We start from the raw sequence: 9,074 nt of genomic DNA, 5'->3' as shown, positions 1-9,074 counted from the left end.
GGAGGGGAGGGGAGGGGCGGGGGCGGGGCCAGGCAGCCGCGGCGCGCGGGGGGGCCGTGCCAGGCGCGCGCACTGGCTGCCCTCGCGCTGGGCGGGGCCTGCGCCGCTTACCCGGGCGCGCGGGCGGCTCTGCTCGCGGGGCCTGGGGAACTCCCCGCCGCGGGGCGGGTTCCTGCAGCAGGGTCCAGCAGTGCTCTGGGGTCCCCGAGCCTCCCACGGGCTGGGGGTCGGGTCACTCGTCCTTCCGCCTGCACCACGGGTCTGACCCACCGGTCCTGCAGGGAGCCGGGCAGGGCAGCGGCTGATCCTGGGTCTCCAGCCGAAACCACAGGGCCCTGCCCCACTGGGGTGCACACGCTGCATGTGCTCAGCCTGCCATGGCCCAAAATAGGGGACGTGCCACAACGACTATTCGTGCAGGAAAAGGGCAATGCAATGGGCAGCGCCTGGGTGCAGCAGTTCCCAGCCTTCAAGGCCCGATCTATCACACCTAAGTCTCAGCCTCGCTGGGCAGCCCACCGCCATCCTTGGGATCACTGGCGTTCCAAATCCTGCCAGCCCACCTGCCACCTGTCTGTGCCCTGCGAGCCCCCAGCCGACTGTGCGTGACACGGGTGGAGAACCGGGGCTGACTCTAATGCCAGTTTCATGATTCTTTGTTTCGGAGCTGAATATTTTCCAATAACAAACGTGAGGGGGAAGCCCTGAGGTTGTGTGGAATGGAAGCAACTTTGGGACTGAAGAGAGTGACAGCCCCTGTAATGACATTTGGGAAGTGCGCACCCACTCCCATGGAGTGGGAGAGTCTATAGGGGACCGCACCTGCAAAATAAATCACATACATTATACACAATACACGGTCACAGCGTAACATGTTATAATTTATGCAGGCATAACACAGCAGCAGGGCTTAACATTCAGACAGAGCCGCCCAGAGGATTCAGGGGGCCTGGGGCAAAGCAATTTCGGGGGTCCCTTCCATAAAAAAAAGTTGCAATACTATAGTAACATGTATTTGGAAATGTAAAAAATAACTAGTGAAATACATTCAAAAATTAATTTGTAATAATTTGAAAATACACTAAATACATTATTTAAAAACATTCAAAGCTGTAATGGGATGTATACATTTGCAATTACATAATGGGCTGTCGCTGGGTGATGGTGATGGTTGGTACCAATGGGCTGTCGCTGCCTGGGGGTGGTGCTGCTGTTGCCCAGGGCTGGGTGGGGAGCTGGGCTCTGGGTTCAGGAGTGCCCGGCTCACAGGGGCTGGGCTCAGGGATGTGGGGAGATGGGGTTGGGGGGTGCCCGGCTCAGAGGGGCTGGGCTCGGAACTGGGGGTCAGGGCTGTGTGGGGGATGAGGTCGGGGGGGTGCCCAGCCCCGGCCCCTTACCATGCTGCTTACCCCCTCTCCCAGGAGCCTCCGACATACTCATAGGGGCCCCTGTGGGGCCTGAGGCAAATTGCCCCACTTGCCCCCCCGGGCGGCCCTGAACTCAGATACTGGGCATGACAGAGGCTGGAGCAGGGAGAGGGGGGCACTGGGGCAGCTCAGCTCTGCAGGCTGCCGTCCTCTCCAGCTGCCCACGCACAAAGGGAGCAGGTTCCCCTGGGCTGCCGGCGGCGCGCAGACCCAGGGGAACCCCTGGGCTGCCGGCGGCGGCTCAGACTCCTCTCCCTCACAGCGCAGCGGCCGCTGGAAGGCTTTAAAAAAAATTGGGGTGCCGCTTTCTGGCGCCCCCAAATCTTGGCACCCGAGGCAACCTCCTAGTTGGCCTAAATGGTAGCATTAGCCCTGACTGGAAGATGGCTAAGGTAACGCCAATATTTTAAAAGTGCGCTATAGGTGATCCCGGCAATTACAGACCGTTAAGTCTAACGTCAGTACCGGGCAAATTAGTTGAAACAATAGTAAGAATAAAATTGTCAGACACATAGAAGAACATAACTTGTTGGGCAAAAGTCAGCATGGTTTCTGTAAAGGGAAATCATGTCTTACTAATCTATTAGAGTTCTTTGAAGGGGTCAACAAACATGTGGACAAGGGGGATCCAGTGGACATAGTGTACTTAAATTTCCAGAAAGCCTTTGACAAGGTCCCACACCGAAGGGTCTTACGTAAATTAAGTTGTCATGGGATAAGAGGGAAGATCCTTTCATGGATTGAGAACTGGTTAAAAGACAGGGAACAAAGGGTAGGAATAAATGGTAAATTTTCGGAATGGAGAGGGGTAACTAGTGGTGTTCCCCAAGGGTCAGTCCTAGAACCAATCCTATTCAACTTATTCATAAATGATCTGGAGAAAGGGGTAAACAGTGAGGTGGCAAAGTTTGCAGATAATACTAAACTGCTCAAGATAGTTAAGACCAAAGCAAACTGTGAAGAACTTCAAAAAGATCTCACAAAATTAAGTGATTGGGCAACAAAATGGCAAATGAAATTTAATGTAGATAAATGTAAAGTAATGCACATTGGAAGAAATAACGCCAACTATACATACAATATGATGGGGCTAATTTAGCTACAACAAGTCAGGAAAAAGATCTTGGAGTCATTGTGGATAGTTCTCTGAAGACATCTACACAGTGTGCAGCGGCAGTCAAAAAAGCAAAGTGGATGTTAGGAATAATTTTAAAAGGGATAGAGAATAAGTTGGAGAATATCTTATTGCCCTTATATAAATCCATGGTACGCCCACATCTTGAATACTGCGTTCAGATGTGGTCTCCTCATTTCAAAAAAGCTATACTGGCATTAGAAAAAGTTCAGAAAAGGGCAACTAAAATGATTAAGGGTTTGGAACGGGTCCCATATGAGGAGAGATTAAAGAGGCTAGGACTTTTCAGCTTGGAAAAGAGGAGACTAAGGGGGGATATGATAGAGGTCTATAAAATCATGAGTGATGTGGAGAAAGTGAATAAGGAAAAGTTATTTACTTGTTCTCATAATATAAGAACTAGGGGCCACCAAATGAAATGAATGGGCAGCAGGTTTAAAACAAATAAAAGGAAGTTCTTCACACAGTGCACAGTCAACCTGTGGAACTCCTTGCCTGAGGAGTTTGTGAAGGCTAGGACTATAACAGTGTTTAAAAGAGAACTAGATACAGTCATGGAGGTTAAGTCCATTAATGGCTATTAGCCAGGATGGGTAAGGAAGGGTGTCCCCAGCCTCTGTCTGTCAGAGGGTGGAGATGGACGTCAGGAGAGAGATCACTTGGTCATTACCTGTTAGGTTCACTCCCTCTGGGGCACCTGGCATTGGCCACTGTCGGTAGACAGGATACTGGGCTGGATGGACCTTTGGTCTGACCCAGTCTGGCCATTCTTAACTCCAAGGAGCTTCGCTGCATCTGCCCCCTCGTCCCTCTCTCGTCCTGTGTTCCAAGTTCTTTATTTGCTTTTGCTTGCCGCACTAGTAGGAACTGCTTCTGTTCAGAGGATCCATCCAAAATGGAGAACGACAGGCTCTTTATAAAATGGACCTCACCCAAGGGCAGGCTTTGCTAATGGGGTCAGGGCACAGAGCTAGGGTCCTCTCTATATAGCTCTAAATGGGAGAAGTTCTGCTCTTTGTCAACTCTCGAGAGGCTATATGGGACCAAGCGGCTCCTTTTACCCTCAAAGCCTTTTTCTCCCCTTTCATTTCCTGTAAACACAGGTGCACGTTTTCAATGCTGGCCTCCATTTGCAGGTGCCAATAGCAGAGTTTGGGGCCCAGAAATGGAGACCTGGCTAAGTCCAGGCTGACTACTTGGCACATGCCCTATTCTGTTGCCCTGAGTTACTGTCATTCACTTTCATTTGTACCCGTAGCCATTTCGTAACACACACAAAAATCACCCAAACCCTGTTTCAATGGAATAAATGGGCCCACAGAGTTAAAGGCATTCACTGCCCAGCATTAAACAAGGTTTGGGGTTTGGCATGCAGAGGCCTCAGCCTGCTTAGTACCATGGCTAACACACCATTAAACGTCCTTTTAACCTTTCATTACAGATACAGGAAAAGAAGGAAAAAGAGTTACAGCCTTTGAAATGGGTGTGACACCCTGACACCCCGATATTTACCACCGTCATGTAATTAGGATATGCCTTATTTAGAGTGAGGTATCATTCTAAAAGTCTTGATGTGCTAGAGAGTACGATTTCGCTGGATTGTATGTGCTATCGTTGTATGATGTTGGGCTGTGTGTGTGTTACTGAAACATGTTGTGAGGTTGAAAACAGCCACAAGCCGCCTTTCCGGTACGACAGTAAAAAGGCCAAACAATGTAATGGCTTATTGAGGAAATGCACAAGCACAGGGATTACTCCAGGAACTGTTTACAATAAAAACCTCTCAGAGACAGCACGACACAATGGGAACTGTTTCACCCAGGTCACAGCAAAAGAGCTTTCCAGCAAGGGGGAGAAGATATAAAAGGGGGAAATGACATTATGGGGGTCCTCACTGTCCCCACAACAACACACTTGGAAACATCTGAGGAACAAGGACTGAACTGGGGGAAGTGATGGTCCGAGGCTAGAAAGATCTTTAGCCTGTGTATGAAAACCTGGGAAAGCCAAGGCAACTTGTGCCTTAAGAATCTGCCAGCCTGTTCATCACTCAGGGTGAGATACTTTGCTCATTTATATCCTACCTATCTAGTGTGCTAAGCTCAGTTTGCAGTTTTTGTTTATTTACTAAGGTAACCTGCTTTGCGATGTTTCTATCACTTATAACCACTTAAAATCTATCTTTTGTAGTTAATAAACTTGGTTTGTTTTGTCTCTAAAGCCAGTGTGGAACTCATACTTGGGGCACAAAACTGTCACATCTCTCTCTCCACATTGAGGGAGGGGGCGAATTTCAATGAGCTTACACTGTGCAGTTCTCTGTGCAGCACAAGACAATACAATTTTGGGTTTACACTCCATATGGGGTGTGCACTTGCATACTGGGCAATTCCTTAGCTGAGCTCTTCCATGCAGAGCTGATCTCAGCATCTGTGTGAATAGAGCTGCAGCCAGGTGTGTCTCTACCTGTGTGTGTGCGGGAAGGGGGCTTGAAAGCCAGTCCCAGCAGCACAGAGTAAGGGGAACCCAGGCTGGTGGGACAAGGGGCTCAGTGTGACCCCAGTTCCAAGTGGCACCCCGGGGAGGAACCCATCACAATGGGAAATTACATAACCTGAAAAAGAGTCCTGTGTAAGCCTCAAAGCCTGTCTTTCTCACCGACAGAAGTTGGTCCAATGAAAGATATGACCTCACCCAGCTTGTCTCTCAAGAATGACATAAGGCTTTCATTGTAACAACATCCCTTGTTCCCTTTAGCTGCAGGGAGTTTTTAGAGGAACCCCCCCCCCCCCCAACAATGTCTCAGATCGGCATGTTCTTCTGTACCAGATCTGGCCAGGCTACAGAGCTTCCTTATACAGAAAACAAATCATGCCAAACCAGCTTGATTTCCTTCTTTGACAGGATAACTGGTTTGGTGGATGAGGCAATGCAGTGGACATAATATACCTGGAATTCAGCCAGGCTTTTGACACAGTCCCACGACATTCTGAGAAATACGCTGGAGAAATGCGGGCTGGGTGGAACTACCATTAAGTGGACACATCATTGTTTAAACAACTGCAAAGAGTCACTATTAATGGCCTGATGTCAGGTTGGAGGGAGGGCTCAAGTGGGGTTCCACAGGGATCTGTTCTGGATCTGGTGTTGTTTAACATCTTTATCAATGCCCTGGATGTAGGAATAGAGAGCAGACTGATCAGATTTGCACAGGGCACAGGGCGGGGGGGGGGGGGGGGGGGGGGGCTGCCAACACTTTGGAGGCCAGAGCTAGAATTCAGAGGGATCTGGAGAACTTGGAGAACTGGGCTATAGACAACAACATGAAATTCCCCAAAGCCAAGCGGAAGGTGCTGCACTTTGGAAGAAAAGCCAAATGCACAAACGCAGACTGGGGGAGACCTGGCTGGGAGCAGCACAGCTGAGAAGGAGCTGGGAGTCGTGGTGGGTCACACTCCCAACCGCAACATGGGTCGGCAATGCGATGCTGGTGCAAAAAAAGCCAATGCAATGTTTGGTTGCTCTAACGGAGGCAGAGCCTGCAAGTCACGGGAGGGGCTAGACCTGCTCCTCGGCACTGTTTGGCCGCAGCTGGAGAACTGGGTCCAGTTTTGGTCACCGATGTACAGGAAGGATGCAGAGAACCTGGAAAGGATCCAGAGGCGAGCGACAAAGATGATCACAGGGATGGAATGGAGCCGTGCGAGCAAAGGCCGAAGGAACTGGGTATGTTCCGTTTGGAAAAGAGGAGATTGGGGGGACGGGATAGGGGGTTTCAGATACCTGAAAGGCTGCCATAAATAAGATGGAGAAAGTTGTTCTCTCTTGCCACAGGGGACAGGACAAGAGGCGATGGGTTCAAACGACAGCACCGCAGAGTTAGTCAATCTCAGGAGAAACTCCCTCACTGGAAGAGCAGTCGGACAATGGCACAGACGCCTCGGGAGGTTGTGGAAGCCCCTTCACTGGAGGTTTTCGAGAGGAGGCTGGAGCCGTCTGTCTGGGATGGGTTAGACCCAACAAGTCCTGCATTGGCAGGGGTTAGACTAGACGACCCATGCGGTCCCCTCTAGCCCTGGGGTTCAACACACCCCAGCTGTATTCATGGTCAGCTCCTTAACTGCTCTGCCAGGCGTGGCTCAGGTCAGCTTCAATAAGGTGTTTACACACAACTCCGCCCCGTGGCTGAGCCGTGTAACCCAGTTTTGCAAGCAAGAATGGTGGTAACTGTCATTTGGGTGAGGTGGGGTGGGGTGAGGTGGGGTTGGAGAGAGAAGTTACCTGAGCTGTGACTGTTGCTGGTGAAGTCTGACCCCGTTTCCTAGAACACAAAACAGGACAAACACACACAAGAGGGAAGAGACAAGAACACCAAAGGGAGAAGATGCAGCTTTGTTCTGTCTCTGGCGTTGACGTTCACTTCCAACCTTCCTGCTGGAAAAACACAGGCGCAGCCCACAGGCTGACCAGACACCCCGAGACCTGGCAAACTCGTACCAGGATCAGGCTGTTTAAGGCATTGCTTTTAGTAGCCTCTTTCGGGTCACAGGCTACCGGCAATGTTGCCAAATATGCAGCTTCAGCCAGCTAAGCCAGACTCTTATTGGACAGACGGCAGAAGGAGAGGGATGGAAAAGAGAAGAAATAAGGAGGGGAAGGAAAAGGACCCATGGGAGGGAGGTCTCACATCCCACGTGGTGTTTGGGATTCACCTGGAGCTGGGAGAGGTGGAGGTGTCATCTGGGTCCTGCTCTCTGGCATGGTCTGCTCAGGATCTCTCAGTATCAGGATGACGGGGCCCCAGGAGATGGTGGGGGAGGCAGCCATCATGGTGAAACTCACTCCAGCAGCCAATTTTTCTCCCCACAGTCTCTTTGTGTAAGGATCCCAAAGGGGGGCGATGGCGGAACAGCCCCTCCCTGCATTATTTTGTCCACCAATTAGGCCTAGTATCTGACACACCCCTTTTGGTTCATTGCTTTTCAGTCTCACGCTGGTCTTGTTTACCAGCCTTGAATCATATCAGACAGCCTCATTGTTTGGGCTAATTCAGTCCTTTGCACCTTTCCCAGTCCACATGTGTTGCAATAGGACGGTTCTTGGGACACACCAGGAACTTTCACCCTCTCTTTACAGCTGCGCTCACACTTCGGGTAAATGTGTAGGCCCAGTTATCACAACAGAGCTGGGTGTTGCCCCCGAAATCTGGACCCAGACCAGCTCTGCCCCAGCCAGCTCTCCCTGCCCAAAGGCCGCGTTGCGCTGGTGCTCTCTGCTGAACTGCGCCTCGTTATTGTGCAAGTCGGAAGGCGAAGGGCTGACCTCTCTGTGGCTTGGCGGAGTCCAGCGAACGAGCAGGGATAGTGCAAAGGGGGTTGGGGACCAGCCTTCCATAGCCGCTCACGCTCATGCTAACGCCTTTCCGTTGGGTAGCTCTGCAAACGACTGCCAGGCCTGGAACGCCCCGCTTACACCCATAGGCCCCAAGGCCGGAAGGAACCACCGGGATCACCTAATCTGGTTCCTGTACAGCCCAGGCCAGAGACCTGCCCCAAGAGCATTCCTAGAGCAGAGCTTTTAGAAAAACATCATGATTTAAACATTGCCAATTGCCTCTGTGACAGGCAGGGGCTGTTCTCTCCTTGGGAGGCACCGGCACAACTCCAGCGCTGCACACAGCGGGAAGCTGCCCCAGCTCCTGGCCCAGCTGAGTTGGGGTCATCCTGCTGGGGCACTCCCGCTTGCCCTCGGCTGGGGTAAGATATTACGGACTAGGGAGTGCCGAGAGGCCCCCTGCAGTGTCATGTTACAGTCCCCTCTGCTGGCAAGGGGGGGAGTGGGGAAAAGCAGAGGGACTTGAAATCCTGAACATAAGAACATAAGAACGGCCGTACCGGGTCAGAGCAAAGGTCCATCTAGCCCAGTGTCCTGTCTACCGACAGTGGCCAATGCCAGGTGCCCCAGAGGGAGTGAACAGAACAGGGGATCATCAAGTGATCTCTGTCCTGCCATCCATCTCCATCCTCTGACAGACAGAGGCTAGGGACACCCTTCCTTACCCATCCTGGCTAATAGCCATTAATGGACTTAACCACCATGAATTTATCCAGTTCTCTTTTAAACCCTGTTATAGTCCTAGCCTTCAAAAACTCCTCAGGCAAGGAGTTCCACAGGTTGATTGTGCACTGTGTGAAGAAGAACTTCCTTTTATTTGTTTTAAACCTGCTGCCCATTCATTTCATTTGGTGACCCCTGGTTCTTATATTATGGGAACAAGTAAATAACTTTTCTTTATTCTCTTTCTCCACATCACTCATGATTTTATAGACCTCTATCATATCCCCCCTTAGTCTCCTCTTTTTCAAGCTGAAAAGTCCTAGCCTCTTTAATCTCTCCTCATATGGGACTCGTTCCAAACCCCTAATCATTTTAGTTGCTCTTTTCTGAACCTTTTCTGGGGAGAAATGGCCTCCAAGGGGCTGGAGTACATGGAGCAGAGGGGCCCTGCTCGG

This window comes from Trachemys scripta, chromosome 11, assembly GCF_013100865.1.
Source record: "Trachemys scripta elegans isolate TJP31775 chromosome 11, CAS_Tse_1.0, whole genome shotgun sequence".
Lineage (NCBI taxonomy): Eukaryota > Metazoa > Chordata > Testudines > Emydidae > Trachemys > Trachemys scripta.
This window is presented reverse-complemented; position numbering follows the sequence as displayed.